We start from the raw sequence: 16,285 nt of genomic DNA, 5'->3' as shown, positions 1-16,285 counted from the left end.
GTGCCCCTCCTTGTCACGGATCCGACACGTTACGGAAGGGTCCCCGGCGGTCATTAGAGCGGCTTCCACCTTGGCGCTGCTGGTAGCCACCTTGATAGCCACCGCCACCATAGTTGCCTCCACCGCCTTGGCCATTGTAGCCATAGTTCCGGTTGCCGCCATTGTACTCGTCCACGACCACCGGGGTTTCCTCGTCCACCACCGGCGTTTCTTCCTCCCCTATTGCGGCCTCCATAGTTACCGCGGGATGCAGCGTTGGCAGATAGTTCACCACCATCGCTGTTACCAGGTTGCTTGTCATCAAGACGGGACTCATACGCAAGAAACTGCGAATACAAATCACCAAGACTCACAGATTGCTGAGCCCTAATCAGTGCGGTAATCGCTGCAACAAAGCCGTTGTATTGATCATCTAGACCGGCCAGAACATATGAAGCAATATCATCATCGTCCTGAGGCTTTCCAGCAGTCGACATCTCATCAGCCAGAGATTTGATGCGATCAAAATAGGTTGCACCAGAGGCAAAGTTCTCCCTCTTGGTCTTGTTGATCTGGGTTCGAAGATGCACAATCCCGCGCCTTCGACTGCGACGAAAACATCTCCGTCAGCTTTGTCCAGACAGCCGCGGACGTAGTCAGACCGACGAGCTGTGTAAGGATCTCCCTTGTCATGTTCCGCAAGAGATAGGAAAGCACAGTTTGATCTTGAGCGATCCACCGTGCGTAATCTGGATTGAGGACCGAGATTTCCTTCCCGTCCTTGTCCGTGGCCTTGATCATCTTCTCAGGTTCCTTCGCCGATCCGTCCAGGTACTCCATTAGCATAGCACCACGGATATCCGGCAGCACCATAGAGTGCCAGATGAGGTAGTTTTCCCTCGTGAGTTTCTCTGAGACAACACCGTTCAGAGAGCCGCCGGTGCCGGCCGCCGACGAGGAAGAAGACGAGAAGCTCATGGCGATTTTCAGATGCGATCTAGGAAGACTAGCTCTGATACCATGTAAAAGTATATGCGTGCAGCGTTACCCTAAACCGGGCCGCCAGGTGTGTATTTATATTGGACAGATTACATGATTCCTTGTAGGACAAGGACTTGTACAGATTACAGGAGATCGTATACAACTCAACTACAACAAATATATATACCGTTTAACACTCCCGATGGCGTTCTACGACGACGACGGTGCAGCCAACAACGGCTTCCCCCGCCGGTCGCTCCACGCGTGGGAGGGGCACCTCCTCCACCAGGCGGGGTACCCCTGCCCGCCGGACACGAGGCCTCCCGGCGGCGGGTGGCGGCTAAGTGCTGGCGGCGTACCAATCCCGCCGCCGCCCCGGGGCCACGCCCTCGACGTCGCCATCGAGGAGGCTCGATTGACGATGTCGGACGAGGAGCGCGCCGAGCCACGCCACCACCCCGACAACTACACGGCGTGGAACTCGTACTTCCTGCGGTGGTGGGAGCAGGAGCTCGCCTCCTACAACGGCCCGCCGCCTCCGCCTCCGCGCAACAACGCCGCGGGCCGCCGACGTTGGTGGAGCGCGCCGGATAGGACGCTGGCGAACGTCCTCGAGCACATCGAGGGCGGCAACTTCCCGTTGCTGACGATGCCCCCTCCATCGAGGGCATCGGCCAGCCGCCGCCGGGAAAACATCTGGCAGCCACGACGCATGGCTGCCAGCTCGTCGTCTTCCGGATCGGCATCGAGGCCATCCTTGGCACCGGTGAAAAAGGAGGCGACGTCTCCGTCGACACCGGCGCGCGTCAAGAAGGAGCCGTCGTCTCCACCGCCGAGCAGAGGGCGCAGCAGCGGCGCCCTCATCATCCGCGACCAACCCTCCTCCCCGTAGCGTGGGCGGAAGAGGAAGTCGGCGAAGAAGGAGGACGCCGCGGCCGCCATCAACGCCGCCGCAAACAAGCTCGCCGAGGAGGAGGCGGAGCGCGCGGAGGATGCCGCCGTGGCGGAGGCGATCGCCAGGTCGCTCAAGGACCTGGTGCCCGCCGACAACGCCCTCCCCGAGGACGCCGCGCTGGAGTGGTCGAGGCGCGACTGGGAGCGTGAGGAGGCGGAGCAGCAGCAGCGGCTGCTGGACCTGGCCGCCGCGCGTCAACTCGCCGCCCGCGACGCCGCTCCAACCGCCGCCGACGTCGCTCGCTACCGCCGTCCTGCGACACCTCCATCCGGCGTCGCCGTCCCGTCGTCGACCTCGAAGCCTCCGACGACGAATGGTACAAGCCATCGCCGTCCCCGCCTCGCACCAGCGGCCGGTGGGGAGACGCCGGCCAGGGCAGCAGCCAGGCCGCGCCGCCGCAGTTTGACGACGACGGCTCCGACGACGATGGAGACGACGGCGGCGACTACACGGTGTTCTACCGCCATTTGGGCATGTAGAGCGCCGTGTTTTAAAATTTAGAGTTATATTCCCCTAGCCGAATTTGAAATATAGTCGAATTCGGCCTCTATGTATGAACTTCGCCCTCTATATAGTAAATATCATTAAAGTTAGTCTAAATTCAGTCGTTTTTGCCGAATTTCGTCAGGTTGTTGCCGTATTTCGTCAAGTTTACGTTTTCCAAAATTAAATCAACGGTTAGGCCTGGGATCGCTGCTGGGAAACTGGCCCTCCTCACGCTATTTTTTCGTCCTATCCGGATAAAATTATCGCCGGATTTAGACGTGGGGAGCACCAACGAGTGGAGATGCTCTAAAGAGTCCTAGAAAGGTGTACCTGGCCTGCTCCGTTTTATCCACCATTGGGCCTAAATAGTAAGCCGGCGCACCTGGGCTCTCCCTCACCGGGTTTGAACTTTTTTTTGGAACCTTCCAGCAGCTTTGGGCCTCATTTTGTTAGTTCTCTTTTCGGTTTACTAGTGAGTGTGCACGTGCACCGCACGTCTCCGCAATATAACATGGTTTATTTGACTAAACAAATCTAGTCCGTGAGCAACAACATTGTTTTATCTAGAAACATTTGTAAACTCCACACTTTCAAAGTTATCAGGATATTTTTAATGTCCTGAACAATGAGAAAAATCCGCAACGTGGAGGCTTTTTTTGGAAGACCAAAGCTCATTGATTAAATTTGAACAATCCGATTCCTCCACAATTGGTCCAGCATAGCATATCGTAGCTAAGTTTCGACTTTCGAGGCATGCAATGGCCTAAGAGCAGCATCAGAATACTGTTCCTAACATGCATTACATGTCCATTCCAATCACGAAGCACCGCTCCATAGCTTTCACTGTTTAAATTTTTCACAGAACCTTGGGTCGACATTCAGCTTATTGAAGCCATGATTGGGATGTTCCCGCACTAACCTATTGACGAGATGCCGAAGAGCCAGTTGTTGTTTTCTGCTGTTTTTGGTTTCAGAAATCCTACTAAGGAAATATTCTCGGAATTGGACGAAATCAACGCCGAGGGTCCTATTTTTCCACGAAGCTTCCAGAAGTCCGAAGAGGAAACGAAGTGCGACCACGAGGTGGCGACACAATAGGGCGGCACGGCCCAAGCCCTGGCCGCGCCGGCCTACTGTGTGGGCCCCTCGTGATGCCCCTTGACTTGCCCTTCCGCCTCCTTAAATCCTTCGTCGCGAAACCCCCAGTACCGAGAGCCACGATACGGAAAACCTTACTGAGACGCCGCCGCCGCCAATCCCATCTCGGGGGATTCAGGAGATCGCCTCCGGCACCCTGCCGGAGAGGGGAATCATCTCCCGGAGGTCTCTTCATCGCCATGATCGCCTCCGGATCGATGTGTGAGTAGTCCACCCCTGGACTATGGGTCCATAGCAATAGCTAGATGGTTGTCTTCTCCTCATTGTGCTATCATGTTAGATCTTGTGAGCTGCCTATCATGATCAAGATCATCTATTTGTAATGCTACATGTTGTGTTTGTTGGGATCCGATGAATATTGAATACTATGTCAAGTTAATTATCAATCTATCATATATGTTATTTATGTTCTTGCATGCTCTCCGTTGCTAGTAGAGGTGATACGTCCCAAACGTATCTATAATTTCTTATGTTCCATGCTACTTTTATGATGATACTCACATGTTTTATACACATTATATGTCATATTTATGCATTTTCCGGCACTAACCTATTGACGAGATGCCGAAGAGCAAGTTGCTGTTTTCTGCTGTTTTTGGTTTCAGAAATCCTAGTAAGGAAATATTCTCGGAATTGGACGAAATCAACGCCCAGGGTCTTATTTTTGCACGAAGCTTCCAGAAGACCGGAGGGGAGACGAAGTGGGGCCACGGGGCGCCGCCACACTAGGGCGGCGCGGCCTAGAAGGGGGCCCGCGCGGCCCTAGCGTGTGGGGCCCCGTGACTCTCCCGACTCCGCCCTTCCGCCTACTTAAAGCCTTCGTCGCGAAACCCCCGATGCCGAGAGCCACGATACGGAAAACCTTACAGAGACGCCGCCGCCGCCAATCCCATCTCGGGGGATTCAGGAGATAGCCTCCGGCACCCTGCCGGAGAGGGGAATCATCTCCCGGAGGTCTCTTCATCGCCATGATCGCCTCCGGATCGATGTGTGAGTAGTTCACCCCTGGACTATGGGTCCATAGCAGTAGCTAGATGGTTGTCTTCTCCTCATTGTGCTATCATGTTAGATCTTGTGAGCTGCCTATCATGATCAAGATCATCTATTTGTAATGCTACATGTTGTGTTTGTTGGGATCCGATGAATATTGAATACTATGTCAAGTTGATTATCAATCTATCATATATGTTATTTATGTTCTTGCATGCTCTCCGTTGCTAGTAGAGGCTCTGGCCAAGTTGATACTTGTGACTCCAAGAGGGAGTATTTATGCTCGATAGTGGGTTCATGCCTCCATTAAATCTGGGACGAGTGACGGAAAGTTCTAAGGTTGTGGATGTGCTTGTTGCTACTAGGGATAAAACATCGATGCTTTGTCTAAGGATATTTGTGTTGATTACATTACGCACCATACTTAATGCAATTGTCCGTTGTTTACAACATAATACTTGGAAGGGGTTCGGATGATAACCCGAAGGTGGACTTTTTAGGCATAGATGCATGCTTTGGATAGCGGTCTATGTACTTTGTCGTAATGCCCTGATTAAATCTCATAGTACTCATCATGATATATGTATGTGAATTGTTATGCCTTCTTTATTTGTCAATTGCCCAACTGTAATTCGTTCATCCAACATCTGCTATCTTATGGGAGAGACACCGCTAGTGAACTGTGGACCCCGGTCCTATTCTTTACATCTGAAATACAATCTGTTGCAATTGTTCTTTACTGTTCTTTGCAAACAACCATCATCATCCACACTATACATCTAATCCTTTGTTTACGACAAGCCGGTGAGATTGACAACCTCGTCGTTACATTGGGGCAAAGTTCCGTGATTGTGTTGTGCAGGTTCCACGTTGGCGCCGGAATCCCCGGTGTTGCGCCGCACTACACTCCGCCACCAACAACCTTCAACGTGCTTCTTGGCTCCTCCTGGTTCGATAAACCTTGGTTTCTTTCTGAGGGAAAACTTGCTACTGTGCGCATCACACCTTCCTCTTGGGGTTCCCAACGGACGTGTCAACTACACGCATCAAGAGGCTCTGGCCAAGTTGATACTTGTGACTCCAAGAGGGAGTATTTATGCTCGATAGTGGGTTCATGCCTCCATTAAATCTGGGACAGTGACAGAAAGTTCTAAGGTTGTGGATGTGTTGTTGCTACTAGGGATAAAACATCGATGCTTTGTCTAAGGATATTTGTGTTGATTACATTACGCACCATACTTAATGCAATTGTCACGTTGTTTACAACTTAATACCGGAGGGGTTCGGATGATAACCTGAAGGTGGACTTTTTAGGCATAGATGCATGCTGGATAGCGGTCTATGTACTTTGTCGTAATCCCCTGATTAAATCTCATAGTACTCATCATGATATATGTATGTGCATTGCTATGCCTTCTTTATTTGTCAATTGCCCAACTGTAATTTGTTCACCCAACATCTGTTTATCTTATGGGAGAGACACCACTAGTGAACTGTGGACCCCGGTCCTATTCTTTACATCTGAAATACAATCTACTGCAATTGTTCTTTACTTGTTCTTCGCAAACAATCATCATCATCCACACTATAGATCTAATCCTTTGTTTACGAGCAAGCCGGTGAGATTGACAACCTCACTGTTACGTTGGGGCAAAGTACTTTGATTGTGTTGTGCAGGTTCCACGTTGGCGCCGGAATCCCTGGTGTTGCGCCGCACTACACTCCGTCACCAACAACCTTCAACGTGCTTCTTGACACCTACTGGTTCGATAACCTTGGTTTCTTACTGAGGGAAAACTTGCTGGTGTGCGCATCACACCTTCCTCTTGGGGCTCCCAACGGACGTGTGTATTACACGCAATCAAGCTCTTTTTCTGGCGCCGTTGCCGGGGAGATCAAGACACGCTGCAAGGGGAGTCTCCCACATCCAATCTCTTTACTTTGTTTTTGTCTTGCTTTACTTTACTTTATTTACTGCTTTGTTTGCTTTTATATCAAAAACACAAAAAAATTAGTTGCTAGTTTTACTTTATTTTACTGTCTTGTTCTATTAAAAACACACAAAAAATAGTTACTTGCATTTACTTTATTTAATTTGCTTTATTTACTACTGCTAAAATGGGTACTGTTGAGAATACTAAGTTGTGTGACTTCACTAGCACAAATAATAATGAGTTCCTATGCACACCTATTGCTCCACCTGCTACTACAGCAGAATTCTTTGAAATTAAACCCGCTTTCTCGAATCTTGTTATGAGAGAGCAATTTTACGGTGTTAGTTACGATGATGCTGCTGCCCATCTTAATAATTTTATTGAACTATGTGAAATGCAAAAGTATAAGGATGTAGATGGTGACATTATAAAATTGAAATTGTTTCCTTTCTCCTTAAGAGGAAGAGCTAAAGATTGGTTGCTATCTCTGCCTAGAAATAGTATTGATTCATGGACTAAATGTAAGGATGCTTTTATTGGTAGATATTATCCTCCCGCTAAAATTATATCTTTGAGAAGTGGCATAATGAATTTTAAGCAATTAGATAATGAACATGTTGCTCAAGCATGGGAGAGAATGAAATCTTTGGTGAAGAATTGCCCTACCCATGGACTAACTACTTGGATGATCATCCAAACCTTTTATGCAGGATTGAATTTTTCTTCGCGGAACCTATTGCATTCAGCTGCTGGAGGTACCTTTATGTCCATCACTTTGGGGGCGGCAACAATGCTTCTTGATGATATGATGATAAATTACTCTGAATGGCACACGGAAAGAGCTCCACAAGGTAAGAAGGTAAATTCTGTTGAAGAAACCTCTTCCTTGAGTGATAAGAGTGATGTTATTATGTCTATGCTTGTGAATGATAGATCTAATGTTGATGCTAATAATGTTCCTTTAGCTTCATTGGTTGCCCAAGAAGAACATGTTGATGTGAATTTCATTAAAAGTAATAATTTCAACAACAATGCTTATAGGAATAATTCTGGTAACAACTATAGGCCATATCCTTCTGCTAATGGTAATGGTTATGATAATTCTTATGGGAATTCTTACAACAATAATAGGAGTATACCCCCTGGTCTTGAATCCATGCTTAAAGAATTTATTAGTACACAAACTGCTTTTAACAAATCTGTTGAAGAAAAGCTTGATAAAATTGATATTCTTGCTTCTAAGGTTGATAGACTTGCCTCTGATGTTGATCTTTTAAAATTGAAAGTTATGCCTACTAAGGATAATGAAAATAAATTTTTTACTACAGCAAATACCATCCAAGTTCGAATTAATGAGAATATTAGATTGATGGCTGAATTGCATGCTAGGTGGGAAAGAGAAGAAAATGAAAAACTAGCTAAAGATAATGTAGCTAAAGTTTGGACTATTACCACCACTAGTAATGTTAATGCTTCACATGTTGCTACACCTCCTACTATCAATGGTAAAATAATTGGTGTTGGCAATGTTTCTACTCCTAGTGCAAAGCGTGCAAAATTGCCTGAAACTGCTAAAACTGCTGAAACTGATAAAACTGCTGAAATTTTTCAAAATGTTGGGGACAATGATTCCATTGCTGTAGGTCATAATGATTTAGACTTTGATGATTTTTGTCACATCTCTGAAGTTATAAAGTTCTTACAAAAACTTGCTAAAAGTCCCAACGCTAGTGCTATAAATTTGGCCTTTACAAAACATATTACAAATGCTCTCATAAAAGCTAGAGAAGATAAACTAAAACTTGAAACTTCTATTCCTAGGAAGTTGGAAGATGGTTGGGAGCCCATCATTAAGATGAGGGTCAATGATTTTGATTGTAATGCTTTGTGTGATCTTGGTGCAAGTATTTCTGTTATGCCTAAGAAAATCTATGATATGCTTGACTTGCCACCATTGAAAAATTGTTATTTGGATGTTAATCTTGCTTGATAATGCTATAAAGAAACCTTTGGGGAGGATTGATAATGTTCGTATTATGGTTAACAATAACCTTGTCCCCGTTGATTTTGTTGTCTTGGATATTGAATGCAATGCATCTTGTCCCATTATATTGGGAAGACCTTTTCTTCGAACTGTTGGTGCTACCATTGATATGAAGGAAGGTAATATTAAATATCAATTTCCTCTCAAGAAAGTTATGGAACACTTCCCTAGAAAGAGAATGAAGTTACCTTATGATTCTATTATTAGAACAAATTATGATGTTGATGCTTCATCTCTTGATGTTACTTGATTCACACTTTACTGCGCCTAGGCTGAAAGGCGTTAAAGAAAAGCGCTTATGGGAGACAACCCATTATTTTACTTCTGCACTTTGTTTTATATTTGAGTCTTGGAAGTTGTTACTACTGTAGCAACCTCTCCTTATCTTTATTTTATCGCATTGTTGTGCCAAGTAAAGTCTTTGATAGTAAAGTCAATACCAGATTTGGATTGCTGCGCAGAAACAGATTTCTTGCAGTCACGAATTTCAATATGCCTCTCTGTAGGTAATTTAGAAAAATCTGCCAATTTACGTGCGTAATACTCAGATATGTACGCAACTTTCATTCAATTTGGGCATTTTCATCTAAGCAAGTCTGGTGCCTCTAAAAAATTCGTCTTTACGGACTGTTCTGTTTTGACAGATTCTGCCTTTTATTTCGCATTGCCTGTTTTGCTATGTTTGATGGATTTCTTTGTTCCATTAACTTTCAGTAGCTTTGTGCAATGTCCGGAAGTGTTAAGAATGATTATGTCACCTCTGAATATATGAATTATGCACTGACCCTCTAATGAGTTTGTTTTGAGTTTGGTGTGGAGGAAGTTTTCAAGGGTCAAGAGAGGAGGATGATACAATATGATCAAGAAGAGTGAAAAGTCAAAGCTTGGGGATGCCCCCGTGGTTCATCCCTGCATATTTTAAGAAGACCCAAGCGTCTAAGCTTGGGGATGCCCAAGGCATCCCTTCTTCATCGACAACTTATCAGGTCACCTCTAGTGAAACTATATTTTTATTCCGTCACATCTTATGTGCTTTACTTGGAGCGTCTGTTTGCTTTTGCTTTTGTTTTTGTTTGAATAAAATCGGATCCTAGCATTCTTTGTTTGGGAGAGAGACACGCTCCGCTGTTTCGTATAAACACATGTGTTCTTAGCTTTATCTTTAATGTTCATGGCGAAGGTTGAAACTGCTTCGTTCATTGTTATATGGTTGGAAACGGAAAATGCCGCATGTGGTAAATGGTATAATGTCTTGAATAATGTGATACTTGGAAATTGTTGTGCTCATATAGATCATGTTTAAGCTCTTGCATCATGTACCTTGTACCCATTAATGAATAACTACATAGAGCTTGTTAAAATTTGGTTTGCATGATTGATCTCTAGAGTCTAGATATTTTCTGGTTAAGGTGTTTGAACAACAAGGAGACAATATAAAGTCTTATAATAGTTACAATATGTTCATATGTGAGCTTTGCTGCACCTTTTATACTTGAGTTTGCTTCAAACAACCTTGGTAGCCTAGCCTTGTATTGAGAGGAATTCTTCTCGTGCATCCAAATCCTTGAGCCAAATACTATGCCATTTGTGTCCACCATACCTACCTACCACATGGTATTTCTCCGCCATTCCAAAGTACATTACTTGAGTGCTACCTTTAAAATTCTATTCTTTATCTTTGCAATATATAGCTCATGGGAAAGTAGCCTTAAAAACTATTGTGGTGAAGAATATGTACTTATGTGTCTTATTTCTTAATAAGTTGCTTGTTGAGCGGTAACCATGTTTACGGGGACGCCATCAACTTTTACCTTTGTTGAATATCATGTGAGTTGCTATGCATGTTCGTCTTGTCTGAAGTAAGGGTGATTTTCATGATCAAATGGTTTGAGTATGCATACTGTTAGAGAAGAACATTGGGCCGCTAACTAAAGCCATGATTCATGGTGGAAGTTTCAGTTTGGACAACTAATCCTCAATCTCTTATGAGAAAATTAAGCTGTTGTTGAATGCTTATGCATTAAAGAGGAGTCCATTATCTGTTGTCTATGTTGTCCCGGTATGGATGTCTAAGTTGAGAATAATCAAAAGCGAGAAATCCAATGCGAGCTTTCTCCTTAGACCTTTGTACAGAGCGGCATAGAGGTACCCCTTTGTGACACTTGGTTGAAACATATGCTATGCAATGATAATCCATGTTAATCCAAGCTAATTAGGACAAGGTGCGAGCACTATTAGTATACTATGCATGAGGCTTGCAACTTATAAGATATCTTATACATAACACATATGCTTTATTACTACCGTTGACAAAATTGTTTCTTGTTTTCAAAATGAAAAGCTCTAGCACAAATATAGTAATCCATGCTTCCCTCTGCGAAGGGCCTATCTTTTACTTTAATGTTGAGTCAGTTTACCTATTATTTCTATCCCAAAAGCAAACACTTGTATCAACTGTGTGCATTGATTCTCACATGTTTACCTATTGCACTTGTTATATTACTTTGTGTTGACAATTATCCATGAGATATATATGTTGAAGTTGAAAGCAACCTGTTGAAACTTATATCTTCCTTTGTGTTGCTTCAATGCCTTTACTTTGAATTTATTGCTTTATGAGTAACTCTTATGCAAGTCTTATTGATGCTTGTCTTGAAATTATTATTCATGAAAAGTCTTTGCTATATGATTCATTTGTTTACTCATTATCTTCATCATTGCTTCGAATCGCTGCATTCATCTCATATGCTTTACAATAGTATGATCAAGATTATGATAGCATGTCACTTCTGAAATTATCTTTGTTATCGTTTACCTACTCGAGGGCGAGTAGGAACTAAGCTTGGGGATGCTTGATACGTCCCAAACGTATCTATAATTTCTTATGTTCCATGCTACTTTTATGATGATACTCACATGTTTTATACACATTATATGTCATTATTATGCATTTTCCGGCACTAACCTATTGACGAGATGCCGAAGAGCCAGTTGTTGTTTTCTGCTGTTTTTGGTTTCAGAAATCCTAGTAAGGAAATATTCTCGGAATTGGACGAAATCAACGCCTAGGGTCCTATTTTTCCACGAAGCTTCCAAAAGTCCGAAGAGGAAACGAAATGGGGCCACGAGGTGGCAACACAATAGGGCGGCGTGGCTCTCGGTACTGGGGGTTTCGCGACGAAGGCTTTAAGTAGGCGGAAGGGCATGTCAAGGGGCGTCACGAGGGGCCCACACAGTAGGTCAGCGCGGCCCAAGCCCCGGCCGCGCCGACCTACTCGTGTGGGCCCTCGTGACGCCCTTGACATGCCCTTCCGCCTACTTAAAGCCTTCGTCGCGAAACCCCCAGCACCGAGAGCCACGATACGGAAAATCTTACCGAGACGCCGCCGCCGCCAATCCCATCTCGGGGGATTCGAGAGATCGCCTCCGGCACCCTGCCGGAGAGGGGAATCATCTCCCGGAGGTCTCTTCATCGCCATGATCGCCTCCGGATCAATGTGTGAGTAGTCCACCCCTGGACTATGGGTCCATAGCAGTAGCTAGATGGTTGTCTTCTCCTCATTGTGCTATCATGTTAGATCTTGTGAGCTGCCTATCATGATCAAGATCATCTATTTGTAATGCTACATGTTGTGTTTGTTGGGATCCGATGAATATTGAATACTATGTCAAGTTAATTATCAATCTATCATATATGTTATTTATGTTCTTGCATGCTCTCCGTTGCTAGTAGAGGCTCGGCCAAGTTGATACTTGTGACTCCAAGAGGGAGTATTTATGCTCGATAGTGGGTTCATGCCTCCATTAAATCTGGGACAGTGACAGAAAGTTCTAAGGTTGTGGATGTGCTGTTGCTACTAGGGATAAAACATCGATGATTTGTCTAAGGATATTTGTGATGATTACATTACGCACCATGCTTAATGCAATTGTCTGTTGTTTACAACTTAATACTGGAGGGGGTTCGGATGATAACCTGGAGGTGGACTTTTTAGGCATAGATGCATGCTGGATAGCGGTCTATGTACTTTGTCGTAATGCTCTGATTAAATCTCATAGTACTCATCATGATATATGTATGTGCATTGTTATGCCTTCTTTATTTATCAATTGCCCAACTGTGATTTGTTCACCCAACATCTGTTTATCTTATGGGAGAGACACCACTAGTGAACTGTGGACCCCGGTCCTATTCTTTACATATGAAATACAATCTACTGCAATTGTTCTTTACTGTTCTTCGCAAACAATCATCATCATCCACACTATACATCTAATCCTTTGTTTACGACAGAAGTCGGTGAGATTGACAACCTCACTGTTACGTTGGGGCAAAGTACTTTGATTGTGTTGTGCAGGTTCCACGTTGGCGCCGGAATCCCTGGTGTTGCACTACACTCCGTCACCAACAACCTTCAACGTGCTTCTTGACTCCTACTGGTTCGATAACCTTGGTTTCTTACTGAGGGAAAACTTGCTGCTGTGCGCATCACACCTTCCTCTTGGGGTTCCCAACGGACGTGTGTATTACACGCAATCAGCCACCTCAAGCCATAGCTTGGCCGCACCCCTTAGTGGCCGACCACCCCCTCTCCCCAAAGCCTAGCCGCCCCACCTCCTCCACCTCTCCCGCAAACGCTTAGCGAAGCTCCGCCGGAGATCTCCATAGACACCGCCACCACGCCGTCGTGCTACCGGGATTCAAGGAGGATCTACTACTTCCGCTGCCGCTGGAACGGGGAGAAGGACGTCGTCTTCATCAACACCGAACGTGTGACCGAGTACGGAGGTGCTGCCCGATTGTGGCACCGTCAAGATCTTCTACGCGCTTTTGAAAGCGGCAAGTGATCATCTTATGCAACAACGAGATCTAATCTCGTAGGCTTTGGAAATCTTCAAGGGTTAGTCTCGTTCATCCCCTCGTTGCTTCCGTCTTCTAGATTGCATCTTGGCTTGGATTGCGTTCTCGCGGTAGGAAATTTTTTATTTTCTATGCTACGAATCCCTACAGTGGTATCAGAGCCGTGTCTATGCATAGATGGTTGCACGAGTAGAACAGAATTGTTTTGTGGGCGTTGATGCTTATGTTGTCTTTAGGTTGAGTACTTTGCATCTTTGTGGCATAGTGGGATGAAGCGGCTCGGGCTAACTTTACATGACCGCGTTCATGAGATTTGCTCCACGCTCGACATGCAACTTGTATTGCATAAAAGTGACTTTGCGGGTGTCTGTCTCTCCTACTATAGTGAAGATTCAATTTACTCTTATATTGACAACACTAGTATCACCGTTGTGCTTCATGTTCGTAGGTAGATTAGATCTCACTCGAAAACCCTAAACCACGTAAAATATGCAAACCAAATTAGAGACGTCTAACTTGTTTTTGCAGAGTTTGGTGATGTGATATGGCCATAATGTGATGATGAATATGTATGAGATGATCATTATTGTATTGTGGCAACCGGCAGGAGCCTTATGGTTGTCTTTAAATTTCATGTTGAGTAGTATTTCAAAGAAGTTGTAATAGTTGCTACATGGGAGAACAATCATGAAGACGGCGCCATTGACCTTGTCGCTACGCCGACGATGATGGAGATCATGTCCGTGCTTTGGAGATGAAGATCAAAGGCGCAAAGACAAAGGGGCCATATCATATCACATATGAACTGCATGTGATGTTAATCCTTTTTTATGCATCTTATTTTGCTTAGATCGCGATGGTAGCATTATAAGATGATCCCTCTCACTAAAATATGAAGATAATAAAGTGTTCATCCTTAGTAGCACCGTTACCAATACTTGTCGTTTCGAAACATCTCGTGATGATCGGGTATGATAGATTCAACAAGTGTATACAACGGGTGCAAGCCAGTTTTGCACACGCGGATACTAAGGTTTCCTTGACGAGCCTAACATGTATAGACATGGTCTCGGAACACGTGATACCGAAAGGTAGAGCATGAATCATATGATTGATATGATGAACACTTTGAGTGTTCGCCATTGAAGTTACATCTTGTCTCGTGATGATCGGACTTGGTGTGGTGGATTTGGTTCGTGTGATCACTAAGACAATTCGAGGGATATTGTTTTGAGTGGGAGTTCACCTAGTTTTTAATTTTGTTGAATTAAAATTTGAACTCAATTTGTCATAAACTTAGTCTAAACTATTGAAAATATATGTTGTAGATTATGGCGTCCCCAATCAATTTTAACCAGTTCCTAGAGAAAGAAAAGCTTAAGAGCAACGGTAGCAACTTCACCGACTGGTTCCATCATGTGAGGATTTTCCTCGCTGGTGGAAACCTGCAATATGTGCTTGATGCACCGCTAGGTGACCCTCCTGCAGAAACTGAAACCGATGAAGTAAAGAATGTTTACGCAACTCGGAAAACTCGGTACTCTCAAGTTCGAGTGTGCCATCCTATGCGAGTCTGGAAGCCGATCTTCAAAAACGTTTTGAGCACCACGATCCTCATGAGTTGGTCAATGAGCTGAAAGCTATCTTTGAAACTCATGCGGCCGTGGAATGCTATGAAGCATCGAAATACTTCTTCAGCAGCTCCGTTAGTGAGCACATGCTCGCCATGACCGGGCATGCGAAGAAACTCAGTGACTTGGGAATAGTGATTCCTAACAGACTGGGGATTAATCGTGTCCTTCAATCACTGCCACCTAGTTATAAGAACTTTGTGATGAACTACAATATGAAGAACATGAACAAAGAGTTACCTGAACTCTTCGCCATGCTGAAATCTGTTGAGATTGAGATTAAGAAAGAGCACCAAGTGTTGATGGTCAACAAGACCACCAGTTTCAAGAAACATGGCAAGTCTAAAGGAAAATTCAAGAAGGGTGGCAAGAAAGCTGCCACGCCTCCTGTGAAACCTAAGAATGGCCCTAAGCCTGATGTTGAGTGCTATTACTGCAAGGAGAAGGGACACTGGAAGCGTAATTGCTCCAAGTATTTGGCTGATCTGAAGAGCGGCCTTGTCAAGAAGAAGAAAGAAGGTATATCCGATATACATGTTATAGATGTTTATCTTATCGGTTCTCGTACTAGTACCTGAGTATTTGATACTGGTTCGGTTGCTCATATTTGTAACTCGAAACAGGAACTAAAGAATAAACGAAGACTATTGAAGGATGAAGTGACGATGCGCGTTGGAAATGGATCCAAGGTCAATGTGATCGCAGTCGGCACACTCCCTCTACATCTACCTTCGGGATTAGTTTTAAACCTCAATAATTGTTATTTTGTACCCGCGTTGAGCATGAACATTATATCTGGATCTTGTTTAATGCAAGATGGTTATTCATTCAAGTCTGAGAATAATGGTTGTTCTATTTTTATGAATAATATCTTTTATGGTCGAGCACCTGAGAAGAATGGTTTATTTCTATTAGATCTCGATAGTAGTGATACACATGTTCATAACGTTGATGCTAAAGGAATTAAATTGAATGATAATTCTACTTATATGTGGCACTATCGTCTTGGTCATATTGGAGTGAAACGCATGAAGAAACTTGATACGTCCAATTTGCATCACTATTTTATATCATAATTTGCTGTTATTCATTGATATATTTCATATTTGGAGATAATACTTATGTTATTTCATCTATTTTGCATGTTTCATGATTATTGGAGGATCGCGCACCGGAGTCGGGATTCTCGCTGGAAAAACCGCCATCGAATGCAATATTTCGGAAGATCAACGAGTTGACGGAAATTATATGAAAAATCCTATTTTT

At 44.4% G+C, this 16,285-nt stretch overlaps 1 non-coding gene across 1 annotated transcript; it reads right to left on the bottom strand.

Annotated features, from left to right (window-relative positions):
* Nucleotides 1–318: 318 nt before the first annotated feature.
* LOC124679938 lies at nt 319–458 on the bottom strand. The gene has a single exon (XR_006995353.1). It is a non-coding gene; the product is annotated as a small nucleolar RNA Z247 (small nucleolar RNA).
* Between the last annotated feature and the right edge of the window lie 15,827 nt (nt 459–16,285).

This window comes from Lolium rigidum, chromosome 7 (assembly GCF_022539505.1).
Source record: "Lolium rigidum isolate FL_2022 chromosome 7, APGP_CSIRO_Lrig_0.1, whole genome shotgun sequence".
NCBI classification, from domain to species: Eukaryota; Viridiplantae; Streptophyta; class Magnoliopsida; order Poales; family Poaceae; genus Lolium; species Lolium rigidum.
Note: the sequence above shows the minus strand (reverse complement) of the source record. Positions and strands in the feature narration are given on the sequence as shown.